At 49.0% G+C, this 13165-nt stretch overlaps 2 long non-coding RNA genes across 4 annotated transcripts; one reads left to right on the top strand and one right to left on the bottom strand.

The window, feature by feature from the left end:
• The first annotated feature begins 319 nt into the window (after positions 1-319).
• Positions 320-2887, top strand: LOC137231486 (uncharacterized). Its single transcript, XR_010946576.1, has 3 exons — positions 320-859; positions 1082-1448; positions 2753-2887. It is a non-coding gene; the product is annotated as an uncharacterized lncRNA (long non-coding RNA).
• LOC137231484 (uncharacterized) lies at positions 2266-6497 on the bottom strand. 3 transcript variants are annotated; one of them, XR_010946575.1, is made up of 3 exons: positions 5145-6497; positions 3841-4002; positions 2266-2991 (listed from the first exon to the last, which is right to left on the bottom strand). It is a non-coding gene; the product is annotated as an uncharacterized lncRNA (long non-coding RNA). The 3 variants fall into 3 exon arrangements; XR_010946574.1 differs by having other exon boundaries at positions 3841-4163; XR_010946573.1 differs by lacking the exon at positions 5145-6497 and having other exon boundaries at positions 3841-4389.
• Positions 6498-13165: the final 6668 nt, after the last annotated feature.

The raw sequence follows: 13165 nt of genomic DNA on the forward strand, positions 1-13165 counted from the left end.
TGCTCCCATAAGGGAAGTGCCTCTGATCCCAGGAGGAGGGTCAGGGAAATCTGCAGGCCCGCTGCAGCGTCCTGTGCAGCGATGAGCTGGACCTGGTTCCTGCAGGCGAGCTGTTAAACATGTGGTAACCTCAAGTCAGCCGCGGTGAGCTCATTTACACCCGGAACCAGCAAACATGAATCGGGCATCCTCCCCGGCCCACACCCCTACCTGCTCCGGTTTTGCAGAGCCAGTTTGCCCTGGAGCCTGCAGCCCCTCCTGCAAGCTTCCTCTCTCCTTCTCAGCTCTCTGCCTTTTCTCTCCTCTAACACAGATGCGGGCAGCCTCTGTGCGCCAAGACCCGAGGAACCTTCCCTCCCATACAGATACTATCCCCAGGGATAGAAGATGGATTTAACCAAGGACAAAAAAACAGAACTCTCAATATGAAAACGCTTTTCGTTTCTTCTCCCTCTCCTCCCAATAAAAGATACATAGGGGATGTGAAGTCCTTTCAGCGATAGATTAACAGTGGAGAGATTTTGAAATGCTATTTATTTTTCCCGTCAAAATCTTCCCCGTCTTATTATTTTAAGAAAGTACGATTGTATCTGAAAAGTATTTCCCTATCCGGTTGAATGTTAAGGATCCTGCCAGATAAGGGAAAAACAAGGCCCCCCCAAAGGAAGCATTTTTCGGGAATTTTCCAGCACTGTCCAGAAGGGAGGAGGTTTACGTGTTTCTCAAAGTACCTGATTCATGATCTGACAGGCCCAAGAGAGATAACAATTGTGTTGCTGGCCTGAAAATCTGGCAAGCGCACACGAACAGGCCTCGGTAACTGGGTCACAGCAGCAGCCGCCGGGAGACCACAGCCAAGGTCAGTCCCTCTTTCCCTTGTAATGTCCAGTGAGGCTGACACGTCGCACTGGCAGCCTTTCCTGTGTCCTTTACAGGTACTGTTAGCAAATCACAACTCCGCAGGCACTCAGACAGGATTTCTCAGCAGCCTACGAAGCACACACACTGACTCTGGCCCTATTCTGCAAAGGTTTCCGTAACGTTGAAGACCTCTTTGCCCCTCTTAACATGTTTCTTCCAGGAGTGCTTCCCCAAGTCGGGCTGCGTCCTGTCATAATGAAGACTCGTTAACTCCGTGAGCAGAGGAGTCTCAGCCCCTCCCATGTGCCGGGCGCTGGCTGGGTCCCAGCTGAGGACGTGACCTGTGACCTGAGGTGGCTCACAGTCTGTTGAGACACACGCTCAGAGGTACTTTCTAGATGTTATGAGAAAACAGATGGTGGCAGCCACACCCAAATACCCCCCATGAAAATCCCCATCAGACACTTAACTCCAGAGGGACTTTCTGGAGAATCTTCTGTCTTCCGCACGAGATGACCAGCCTGAGGACAGCCTAACTCTCCTTGACTCGTTTTTGTGTCCACAGCATCAACCACAGTGTCCGAAAGGTATTTGTTAAATGACTGAGAGGACTCAGGGGGGATGTGATCATCAAATAACGCTGTAGCTCTTCAGTCGGAAAGAGAGCTCTTCCCGGTAACTGAAGAGCACAGGGAGCAAGGAAGCTCCTCTGCGAACGGCCTGGAGGTTTCGGGGGGATGCCTCTCAGGGAGGGGCTTGGGGAGAGCACAGGGGCAGGGAAGGAGCCTCGACATGTAAGTTGGGCCAAATCAGGAAGGGTACCCAACACACTGAAACCGAGAGAGAAGCGCCCCGCGATTCCTTGGTTTCCGATGTAAAGTGCGTGGCGGTCAGCTCCCGTCCTCTGCGCATCTCGTGCTTTCAAATCGTTTAGCTTCCGTAGAGGAAACAGGAGGTGGAGGGAAGGAGGAGCCATGTGACCAAGAAGGTGGCAGGAGGCTCCCTGCGTCCCAATATTCCCCAACGTTGAAAGAAAGATCAGGCTGGTGTTCAAAAATGAACATCAATTAACCAGGAGATTCCTGGAATCACCAGCGCTTGTCCAGGAAGACCCAGCCAACCAAAGGGCCCAGCATCACCCCAGTGAGATCAAGCCCAGAGCAGGTGACCTCCACGGGATGGTACCAAGAGCCGTGATGAAGGGTGTGTCTGAGTCCCGCAGAGGAATGCTTGGCAGTGCTGACCAGTCAGAGGGCCGGGAGCCCCCCGTCGGCTCGCTGATCTCACAGCAGCACCACCCCGTGTATTCCACGGCCAAAATGTGGTGACTTCAAGTATTGCCTTATGGAGGGGTTTCTCTGGACTAAGGAATTTCATAGAAGCTATGCAGACTTAAAGCTTCAGTTTCATGAAGAGATTTTTATTTAGAAAGACTATTCTGTCAGAGTGTGGATTTATGAGACACAGGAGAGGACCAGACTGGACCTGGAGAGACCAGTTAAGAAGCAGTTAAAATGGTAGTGGAGAAGGTACAGTGGGACTCTGAATCCAGGCAGTAGCAGTGCAGCTCAGAAGGGGGCACATTTAAGACATCTCGGCGGGGAACCTGCCCAACAACTGAGGTAAGATTGGGGGGGATCCAGGGTGGTCCTTCTACAGCACGGTGGGTGACAGGGAGTCAAGGGGGAGATGCAGGTTTGGGTGCAGGAGGATGGACATATTGGGATTGATACCAGGGAGACAGAAACAATAAAAAAAAAAAGAGAGAAGACATAGTTGAGAAACAATATTAAAATTCAAAATTGTAGTTGCAGATGTGTATCTCTAAGTACATGTTTAAGGCAGTAGAGTATTACTTCATTCTCTTCTCTTCCTTTGTTTTCCTTTTCAGGAATGTGTGAACACTACTTCCCGACAGCAACTCCACATACTTGCTTCACAGAGCCAGTCAGCAGTTCTAAGAAAACGCTGCGTGTTGCGTTTGTTAACTTCATTGAGAAATGATGGGGACCTTGGTGACCGTCTCCACCTTTGTTAACAGAAAATACCACCACCGGCTTTGAGCATCGCCCGCTAACCCCCAAAGAGCAACCTCCAAACAGATCTCCGTGCTGAAGACTTGGTGGGTTCCTACGTGAAAAGGGGGTTGATTTAATTGTCCAGCTCAGCCTTTCTCAACAGCAGCACTATTGATATTTGGGGTCAGATGACCCTTCCTTGAAGGGGCTGCCCTGTGCACTGTAGGACAGAGGAAGGAGACAGATGGGCCCCAAGCTAGGCATTTACCACTGGCCTCCCGTTTACATTTCATGGGGCAGGAAAAAGTGGGCTTCAGGCCAGACACAACTAGCCATCTGTTTGCATTTCCTGAGACAGGAGATAGATGGGCTCCAGCTTAGACATTTACAATCAGCCTCCTGTTTGCTCTCCAAAATGGAAGTAACAACAGAAACAGGGTAAGTAGCCAGGCTCTGTCTCCTGTGGACGCCTGAAGATAGCAGTCGTGGCAGGAGCAGAGAGGGGCTAACCCTTGTTTGAGTAATAGATCAACAGGTCACATAATTCCCATCCTTGGGGCAAGGGAGACACTGCACATGCGCAGAAAGGCTCCTTGGGGGTCAAAAAGGAGGGGGCACCACCCCAGAATAGGTGATGCTAAGGCCGTCCCATAGGCCTCTGGGCTGAAATCCCATCTTGGAAAAAAGTTGGGCACACATGCTGGGGAGGGTCCCAGGGCAGGGCAGGTGTGGAAAAAGAAACCAGGTAATTGGCCAAAGGTGAACAGAGACCCAGAAGGACCACCCTATATGAATGACTTCACCGCCTCTTTACTGGGGTCCTCGTCGCTAGGGGGGACGCCCACACCCTTCCTCTCCCCGTGTGCATCTCTGCCCTGCTTCTGTCTTAACTAAACAAACTGTTTCTCTGTGTGCTCTCCCACCTGTTGTTGTGCTATGTCTTTAATAATAAACTCTGTACCTGTTTTTGCAGTTTTTGCCTCCGTGAGAAATGCCTTTTTCACTTGGGGCAAGAGCCAGGGGGTCTGGTGGCTGGGATTCCTAGTTTCCATCCAGGCTCCCCAGGTTCAATTCCTGGGCAGGGAATCAAGGTCTCGCTTCACGCCGCCACTCACTGCTGCCTCTGCGAGACCAGGCCGGTTAGCATCCGCCCACTAGATACCAGTTGCACTTCCCTGAATTATGACAACCAAAAATGACTCCGGAGATCGCCACTTGCCTTCAAGGGGGGAGAGTGGCCCCCAGCTGAGACCCAGTGTAGCAGACTTATTCAGGCCAGGAGAGCTTGATAGCAGGAGACAGAGAGAGAGAGAGAAAAAAACAAGCCTTTGGGATTGAATCTACCACGGCCCAGGGAATACAGGAGAGAGCATGAATAAAAATGAAAATGTTTCACCAGCAATTTTACAGAAGTTCTCCAGACCCAACTGTGAGTACGTGTCAAGTCAGAACGAGAATTTAGGTTGTTCCTGTATCCCACCCTCCCTGATCCCATACCAGCCCAGAGACTACGTGCTCCAGCGAGCCGGAAGGAAGCCCGACTGGGATCCACGGATGCACTTCAGGGGGGAGTGCACACTCCCCATATTATTGTTATTATTAATTATATTCCATATTAATTACATATATCATATCGATCATATATTAACTATATTAACGTTGTACAGATGGCAATGTCCCAGGACACTTTCACCAGATCGTCAAAGAAACCTGAAACAGGAAGACGCTAAGGACCACTTCCCTAAAGTAGGGCCCACTACCTCCTTTGTCCATAAGGTCACGTAACCCTTCAGAGCAATGAGATGTAGCCCCAAATAATTCCAGAAGACGTAAGGCCCCGTTTGTGTTGTGTTCTTCTTTCACTATTGCACAATCACACACAAAAAATGACCCAGTTTTCAAAAAGTTCACTTGGACAGCTGCATTTCACTTTTAAGTACCCTTTTAGCCAAAGTTTAAAATAAAACAAGGTTGAAATCCTTGGCCTTTTTGTGAAACAGAATTGTACTCTTACCTTCCTTATCAGAGATGCAATTTTGCTATATAATACATTGAGGTTCTGGTCCAGAGAAAGTAACTTGTGACTTGATTTCTCCCGTGACACTGGGAAATGCCCTGTCCTCCACAGCTCAGTTTTCCACCCAAGGCTGCCCTTTCTTCATCACCACGGTGCCCCTCCTGCCACCTGCAGGCCCCACTGGCTTTCATGAGCTGGTGTGAAAGTGTGATAAGATCAGCCCTATGAAATCACAGGAAAAAACATACCTGGTTCTTCCTGTGTGGTGGGTACACACCTCTGGGCCATCTGGGCAGACTTGTCTCCGTTTGTTCCCAGGAAGACCATGGCCAGGGCGGAGGAGAGACTCAGGGGCAGGGAAAACAGGTTTCCTGAGTTGTCCTCTCTACCCAGCATTCTTCAGAAACTGACGGCACTCGCCTGCCACACAGGCACGTCAGTGACCCTGAGGACCAGCAGGAAAGGTCTGGAGCCATGCTCTGCTGTGGTCGCCTGGCCATCAGTACCCCTGCCAGTGGACGCGGGGCGTGGCCAGCAGAATAAGGGCCCCTCAAAGATGTCCACATCCTGACCCCCCAAACCTGTGACTGGGTCACCTTACGTGGCAAGAGGGGCTTTGCGGATGTGGTCAAGGATCTGGAGAGCGGGAGATGGTCCTGCACTGTCTGGGGGGCTTGACACAGTCACGGAGTCCTTATGAGAGAGAAGCGGGAGGGTCAGAGGCAGAGAAGGAGACGTGAGGACAGAAGGAAAGGTCAGAGTGACGTGAGTAAATCAAGCAGCCTCTAAAAGCCAGAAAAGGCAAGGAAACGGGTTCTCGTCCCCTGGAGCCCCCAGAAGGAGGCTGCTCTGACTGTCTGAGCTCCAGGATTGTAAGATAATACACTTCGGTGGTTTTCAGCCAGGAAGTTTGCAGTAATTTGTTACAGGAAACTAATATACCTGTTCATTCACAAGCAGCCAATCCTAGCTGCCTGGGTTCATGACTGGTGACCCTGGGCAACAGGACACCTGTGGACTGGAGACCCCCTTGCCTTTACAGCACTCCTCTGTGCCGGCGCCGTACATGCTCATCTCTTGGACCCCTATAAGCACACACTGGGGGCGGTGCAGGGGTGACCCTGCTTTAGCTACGGGGAGATGTCAGTAATGAACCTGCCATGTGATTCCAGAGCCCAAACCATGACATAAAACCCGCGAGTGGCTGGCTCGCCTTCACTTTGGTGTCTGGGTTATCATCATCAACAGTGTTCTACAAATAAAGAATATCGCTCTCTGCAGATAAAAACTACATTTTGATCCCCATGTCATCAGCTGGGCAGATTTCACCAAACCTGGAAGGTAGGTTTGAGCCAGTCCAACGTAAAATGGGGCTACAAGGAAAAGATAAACCTTACTTTGAATCTGGGGGACCCCGTAGAGACATACGTTTTTTGCTCGAGGGGCTGAAACTGGGCTGGGTGGCCTCCGGGGGCGCCTGGCAGGGATGACAAAAGCCAAGCTTGAATCTGCAACCCTGGGGAGGGCGCTTCCTCTAGAGGTGCTGATCGGGGTCCGGCCGCCGGCACTCTCCTGGCAGCTCTGATGCATGCACCCAGGTAAGAAGCAAAGGACCCATCTGTATGTACCCTGGAGAATAGGAAAAGGGGAGAAGTTGCCCCGAAAGAAGCTTTGTTACTAACTCAAAAGTTATTACAGTTTACTCTTGGTTATTATAAGCTTAGCAAATTACTATAAGTCCAACACTAATGTTTATTTCCATTAACCTTACTTAATAAGAGTACGGTGTTTTTTTGACTGGGCTACAACTCGATAAAATATTGAATTTCATCAACGCCCTCCTGTTTCCGTGAGTCTCCTTGCTTTTGAGGGCATTTTGGGAAATGAAGAGACAAATCACCCATAATCCCATAAACCTACAAGCTGTTTTTCTCTATTATTTTATCCTTTTTTATATGCAGAGACATATTTTTAGCTCATAGTTTTAAAGCCAGGTAAGAAATATATGTTCCCGCTTGGGAATTTAGAAGATAAGCAAAACAAAGTTACTGGAAACTTCACCCAGAGATAAGGATCATCATACACAGATTCATTTATTTTTTATTTTTTTAGATTGTGGTAAAATACACATAACAAAATTTATCACCTTAACCATTGAAAGTATACAGTTTGAGACACTGTAGCATTAAGTACATTCCCAGTGTTGTGCAACCATCACCTCCAACCTCTCCAGAAGTCTTTCCATCCTGCAAAACTTACAATCTGTCCTCATTAAAAACTAACTCCCGGGACTTCTCTGGTGGCGCAGTGGTTGAAAGTCCGCCTGCCAATGCAGGGGACACGGGTTCGTGCCCCGGTCCGGGAAGATCCCACATGCCGCGGAGCAGCTAAGCCCACATGCCACAACTACTGAGCCTATGCTCTAGAGCCCACATGCCACAACTACTGAGCCCACGTGCCACAACTACTGAAGTCCACGCGCCTAGAGCCCGTGCTCTGCAGCAAGAGAAGCCACTGCAATGAGAAGCCCGCGCACCACAACGAAGAGTAGCCCCCGCTCGCCGCAACTAGAGAAAGCCTGCACGCAGCACCCAGGACCCAATGCAGCCAAAAATAAATAAATAAATTTATTTTTTTTAAAAAAAACTTACTCCCCATTTCCCTTTCCCCAGCCCCTGGAAACCAGCCTCGACTTTCCGTCTCTGGATTTGACTACTCTACATACTAACATAGGTGGAATCACACAGTGTTTGTCCTTTGTGACCGGCTTAGTTCACTGAGCATCATGTCCTCAAGGTTCATCCACGTTACAGCCGGTGTCAGATTCACCTTCCTTTTCTTAAGGCTGAATGAGTTTCCATTGTATGTGTAGACTCCATTTTGTTTACCCATTCATCGTTTGAAGGACACATGGGTTGCTTCCACCTCTTGGCTCTTGCAACTAATGCTGCTATGAACACGGGTGCACAGATATCTCTTTTACTTTTTTTTTTTTTTTTTTTTTTTGTGGTACGCGGGCCTCTCACTGTTGTGGCCCCTCTCGTTGCAGAGCACAGGCTCCGGACGCGCAGGCTCAGCGGCCATGGCTCACGGGCCCAGCCACTCTGCGGCATGTGGGATCTTCCCGGACCGGGGCAGAAACCCACGTCCCCTGCATCGGCAGGCGGATTCTCAACCACTGCATCACCAGGGAAGCCCCAGATATCTCTTTAAGACCCTGCTTTTAATTCTTCTGGGAACATACCCAGAAGTGGAATTGTGGCTCACATGGTACTTCTGTGTTTAATTTTTTGAGGAACTGCCGTACTGTTATAGATTCGTTTTCATAAGCAGATGGATCGTCATCTGATCTTTCTTCTAGTTTCCCCGTGGACAGCAAGGCGCTTGGCACTGCAGTTTTGGAACTGCTCCTTTAAGCCTGGGGAGGGCCTTCTGCATCTCTGGGGGCAGCATGGGAGGAGAGCAGAGCTGGACAGGTACGACTGGGGGCTGGGGCACAACTGTTTCAACCAGAGCATCTCCGCTGTTCAATGTTTTATTTTAAGCTTCCTCCTAAAATAGTTTGAGAGGGAGTGTCTCACATTAGAAAAATAAAGTGTAAAGGCCACTCTCTAAATATATAACAGCAGCCCAAACCAGTGCAAATTGTTTTAAGTTTTACAAAAGTGTGTGTAAATGTCAACCAAGAGAGCACAATGGCGGCACTGTTTGCACGGCTGCGCCCGCCAGTAATCAGTCAGCTCCTCGGTGTCCTCGGGTCACTAAGCCTCTCTGGAGCCCCTGGCTGCTCGGGGTGAGCGGGGCCTGTACGGGGTTGGGGAGAGGGTGTTGCAGCAACTGGAAGGCTGGCCTGAGGGCCCTGGGAACTCCCACCTCACCTTACACTGGAAGATACTTCAGGAAATAAAGGGCTGGGGCCAGAGACGCAGAGTCAAACTGGAAGCACTGGGCCCACCAGCTGTGTGACAGCAACTAAAGAGACCCAAAGAGGGAGAGGATTCAGCAAAATAGAGATGACAGAGACACAAACAGAACGTGCATTGACGTACCTGAGCGTGAGCGCCTTGCCACCCGGATGAGGCAGGCACAGACCTGGGCCGGTGTGTGCGTGCGTGTGCCCGTGTGTGTGCATATGTGCGCGTACATGTGAGATCGTCCTGTCCAACAGGTAAGGGGCTGAGCTGCAGGATCCCGTCCATCTCAGCTTCACGTTTTAACTGCTGTCAGTCCCTCGCGGTTGCCCACGTCTGGTCTCTCCTTGCCTTGCAGTTCTCCCAGGGTTACTTGAGATGCTGCCTCCCGGGCTTAAGTCCTAAACATTTCCGCCCAATAAAACATAACTCTCGACTTTTAGGTTGTGCGTATTTTTTCAGTTGACACACTTACCTGTGGAATCTAAAAAAGGACACAAACTTAGTTACAAAAGAGAAACAGACTCACAGACGTAGAATACAAACTTATGGGGAAGTTTGAATAAAGAGCACACGCAGAACTCTCCTTATATGTTTAAGGGGAAGAAAATGAAAGCTAGATGCCATAGGTCCTGACCTGGAGCTCAGACCCCCGGTGGGGCCAGGTAGGTGAGTACAAGCTGCCAGGGAGCCAGCACTCTGCGTCTCCTGGCCTGGGGTGGCCAGAAGGGAGTCTGCATGGTTTCCTGCAAGAGATGTGCTGACACCAACGCGGCCCTTTGATCTGCCACCTGGAAGGCCAGGCAGAGTTTAATCCAAGTTGGAGGTGAGCACTTTGGAGTTTTAGGAAGAGCAGCTGGGAGCCTGTCTGCAGACCAGTGCTGGAGCCTAGGGACCGCGGGCTGCAGGGAGAAGGGTGCAAATAAAGAACAGGGAGCTTGCTCCCCACCAAGTCTACAAGGGTTAAATCGTCAGACACTGCACCCCTGGCCGACCCAGCACCGTGCACCCTGAGAGGGGCTCAGGGGGAAAGCGGGGTGGGCACTCTGTGCTTTGGAAAACTGGCCCCCTAGATAGACACATACCTCAGGAAGAATTGTAACGACCCCAGATTCCTGCATCTTCCCACACAGAGAAAAGCACTAAAATCATTAGCTCGAAATATCTGTTCTTCGTGACTTTCACCAAGATGTGTGCTTGCTGCATGCATTCCCTGTAGCCAAAAATTGTTTAGAAAACATCCCTTCCCCTCCCTCTTCAGAAAAATTCCCTCGAAGCTTCTGAGAGGCAGTCTCCCAAGCTACAGTCCTCAGCAAGGTCCCTGAATGGAACGAAACACTAATAACAGATTATCAGAAAGAGAAAGTAAGAAAACAGTCCCATTTACAATTGCATCATAAAGAATAAAATACCTAGGAATAAATGTCACCAAAGAGGTGAAAGACCTGTCCACTGAAAACTATAACTGATGAAAGAAACTGCAGAAGATACATAAATGAAAACACATTCCATGCTCATGGATTGGAAGAATTAATATGGTTAAAATGTCCACACTTCCCACAGCAATCTAGAGATTCAATGCAATCCCTGTCAAAATCCCAATGGCACTTTTTCCCAGAAAAAGAACAAACAATCCTAAATTTGTATGGAACCACGAAAGACACTGAATAGCCAAACAAATCCTGAGGAAGAACAGAGCCGGAGTCATCACACTTTCTGATTTCAAGCTATATTACAAAGCTGTGGTAATCAAAACTGTATAACATTGGCATAAAAGCAGACACATAGATCAATGGACAGAATAGAGAGCCCAGGAATAAACCCACAGATATATGGTTCCCTTACAACAAAGGAGCCAAGAATATACAATAGGGAAAGGATAGTCTCTTTAATAAATGGTGTTGGGGAAACTAGACCACTACCTTACACCATACCCAGAAATCAACTTAAAATGGATTAAAGGCTTGAACCTAAGACCTGAAATTATAAAACTCCTAGAAGAAAACATAGGTGGTAAGCTCCTTGACATTGGTCTTGGCAATGATTTTTTGGAACTGACACCAAAAGCAAAGGCAACAAAAGCCAAAAATAAACAAGTGGGACTACATCAAACTAAAAAGTTTCCATACAGCAAAAGAAACCACCAGAAAAACGAAAAGACAACCTATGGAATGGAAGAAAAATATTTGAAAATCACATATTTCATAAGGGGTTAATATTCAAAATGTATGAAGAACTTACACAACTCAATTGCAAAATAATAATAATAATACAAACAGTCTGATTAAAAAATGGGCAGAGGATCTCAATAGACATTTTTCCAAAGAAGACACACAGATGGTCAATAGGTATCTGGAAAGGTGCTCAGCATCACGGATCATCAGGGAACGCAAATCAAAACCACAGGGAGATAGCACCCCACACCTTTAGAATGGCTATTATCAAAAAGACAAGAAATAACAAGTATTGGCAAGGATATAGGGAAAGGGGAATCATTGAGCACTGTTGGTGGGAATGTAAGTTGGTGCAGCCACTATAGAAAACAGTATGGAGGTTCCTCAAAAAAATTAAAAATAGAACTACCATATGACCCAGCAATTCCACTTCTGGGTATTTATCTGAAGGAAAGGAAATTACTGCCAAAAAGATACCTGCACCCCTATCTTCACTGCAGCATTTTTTATAATAGCCAAGACATGGAAACAAGATGGATGAATGGATAAAGAAAATGTGGTACATATACAATAGAATATTACTTAGCCGTGAAAAGAAGGAAATCCCGCTATTTCTAACAAGACAGGCTTTGAGAGCATTATGCTAAGTGAAGTAAATTAGACAGAGAAAGACAAATACTGTGTGACCTCACTTACGTGTGGAATCTAAAATAACAAAAACAAAGAAAGAACACCAAGCTCCTGGATACACAGATTGGCGGTTACCGGAAGTGGGGAAGGGGTGCAGCAAAGTGGGTGGATGGGGTTTAAAAGTACATCTCTCAATGGCCATCATCGAAGTCTATAAGGAATAAACGCTGGAGAGGGTGTGGAGAAAGGGAACCCTCCTGCCCTGTTGGTGGGAGTGTAAATTGGTGCAGCCACTATGGAGAACAGTGTGAAGTTTCCTCAAAAAGTTGTTTAATTTTTTTTGCAGCTTTTCTACTCACCCGGGACCCAAGAGGATTTTGGCTCAGTGCTCGCGATGGTCCCAACGGCCCGATGCTCAGTCCTGTCACTGTGGACAGGCCTTTTGAAACCCCAGTGAGGGAGTCCAGCTGGGCACAGACCCCAGAGCCCTCTGCAGGGGCACCCAAACCCCAGCTCCTGTGCCCGCCCTTCCCGGGACTCCCCAACCCCTCCCTGTTCCCCGTCCCCACCTGGCAGGGATGCCCTAGGCAAGTCCTGGGGCCCCGGCCCCGTGCTGCCCACTAGTCAGTGTGAGATTAGGGTCATCTTGCGCACAAGCCCCCCTTCTCCATCCCCTTTCACCCAGGCTCTGGCGTCCAGCCACTGCCTACAGGCCCTGGGCCTCCACGAATCCCCTGCCTGGACCCCTCTGTGACCGTGGTCCTGTGGCCCCTCTGAAAGGCCAGATGTGGAGCTGTCAGTACTGGCCTGAGACCTTGGCTCTACCTCTTGGCCAGCTGCAAGAATTTGTTCAAGTTACTTGACGCCCCCTGGACCTCAGACCCCCCCCGGGCTTACTCCTTGCTGAGGATTAAGTAAAATCATCAATGCTAAGCAGATGCTCAGTAAACATTTGTGAAGGGGTGAGACCAGCTCTTTCCCAGACTTAAATCCCGGGAGGATTTTATTCTCTAGGTCCTTACAAGAAACATTGCACAACGTAATGGAACTGTCTTCTGGTGGAATTTCATAAAAGACGTGGGAGCATTATTCAGGCGGCTGTGCCTTTTACTAAAATCATACGTTGGGGGATAACTTTTCAAAGGCCATTTGACCGACAGACAAAGTGGAACAACTCAGCGGGACCCAAGAGCCCCTTCGAGCAGCAGCACATGGTTTATTCCACGTGTGTTAGGACTTCACCTGGCAGAGGTCTACCTGTATTATAGGTCTGCGACAGACGGGACCACTGCGTTCGTTTTCACAACTTCCTGCTGATGGGCCCGAGGGTTCTCATCCAGGGAAAGGAAGGACAGATGCCTCGATACCTGGATGGTCAGACCACTGCGCTACACGCCGCAGGTACAAACAGAGCTGTGCGGGGCAGGGAGATGGCGCTGACGACACGGCCCTTCCCCTTCTCACACATCCCACTCAAAATGGCAACGTCTCCTCAGTCTGTCTCTCCCCACGGCTAAGTCGCTGGCTTGGGCTCAACAGGGAAAGCAGACTGGA

Source organism: Pseudorca crassidens, chromosome 10, assembly GCF_039906515.1.
Source record: "Pseudorca crassidens isolate mPseCra1 chromosome 10, mPseCra1.hap1, whole genome shotgun sequence".
NCBI lineage: Eukaryota > Metazoa > Chordata > Mammalia > Artiodactyla > Delphinidae > Pseudorca > Pseudorca crassidens.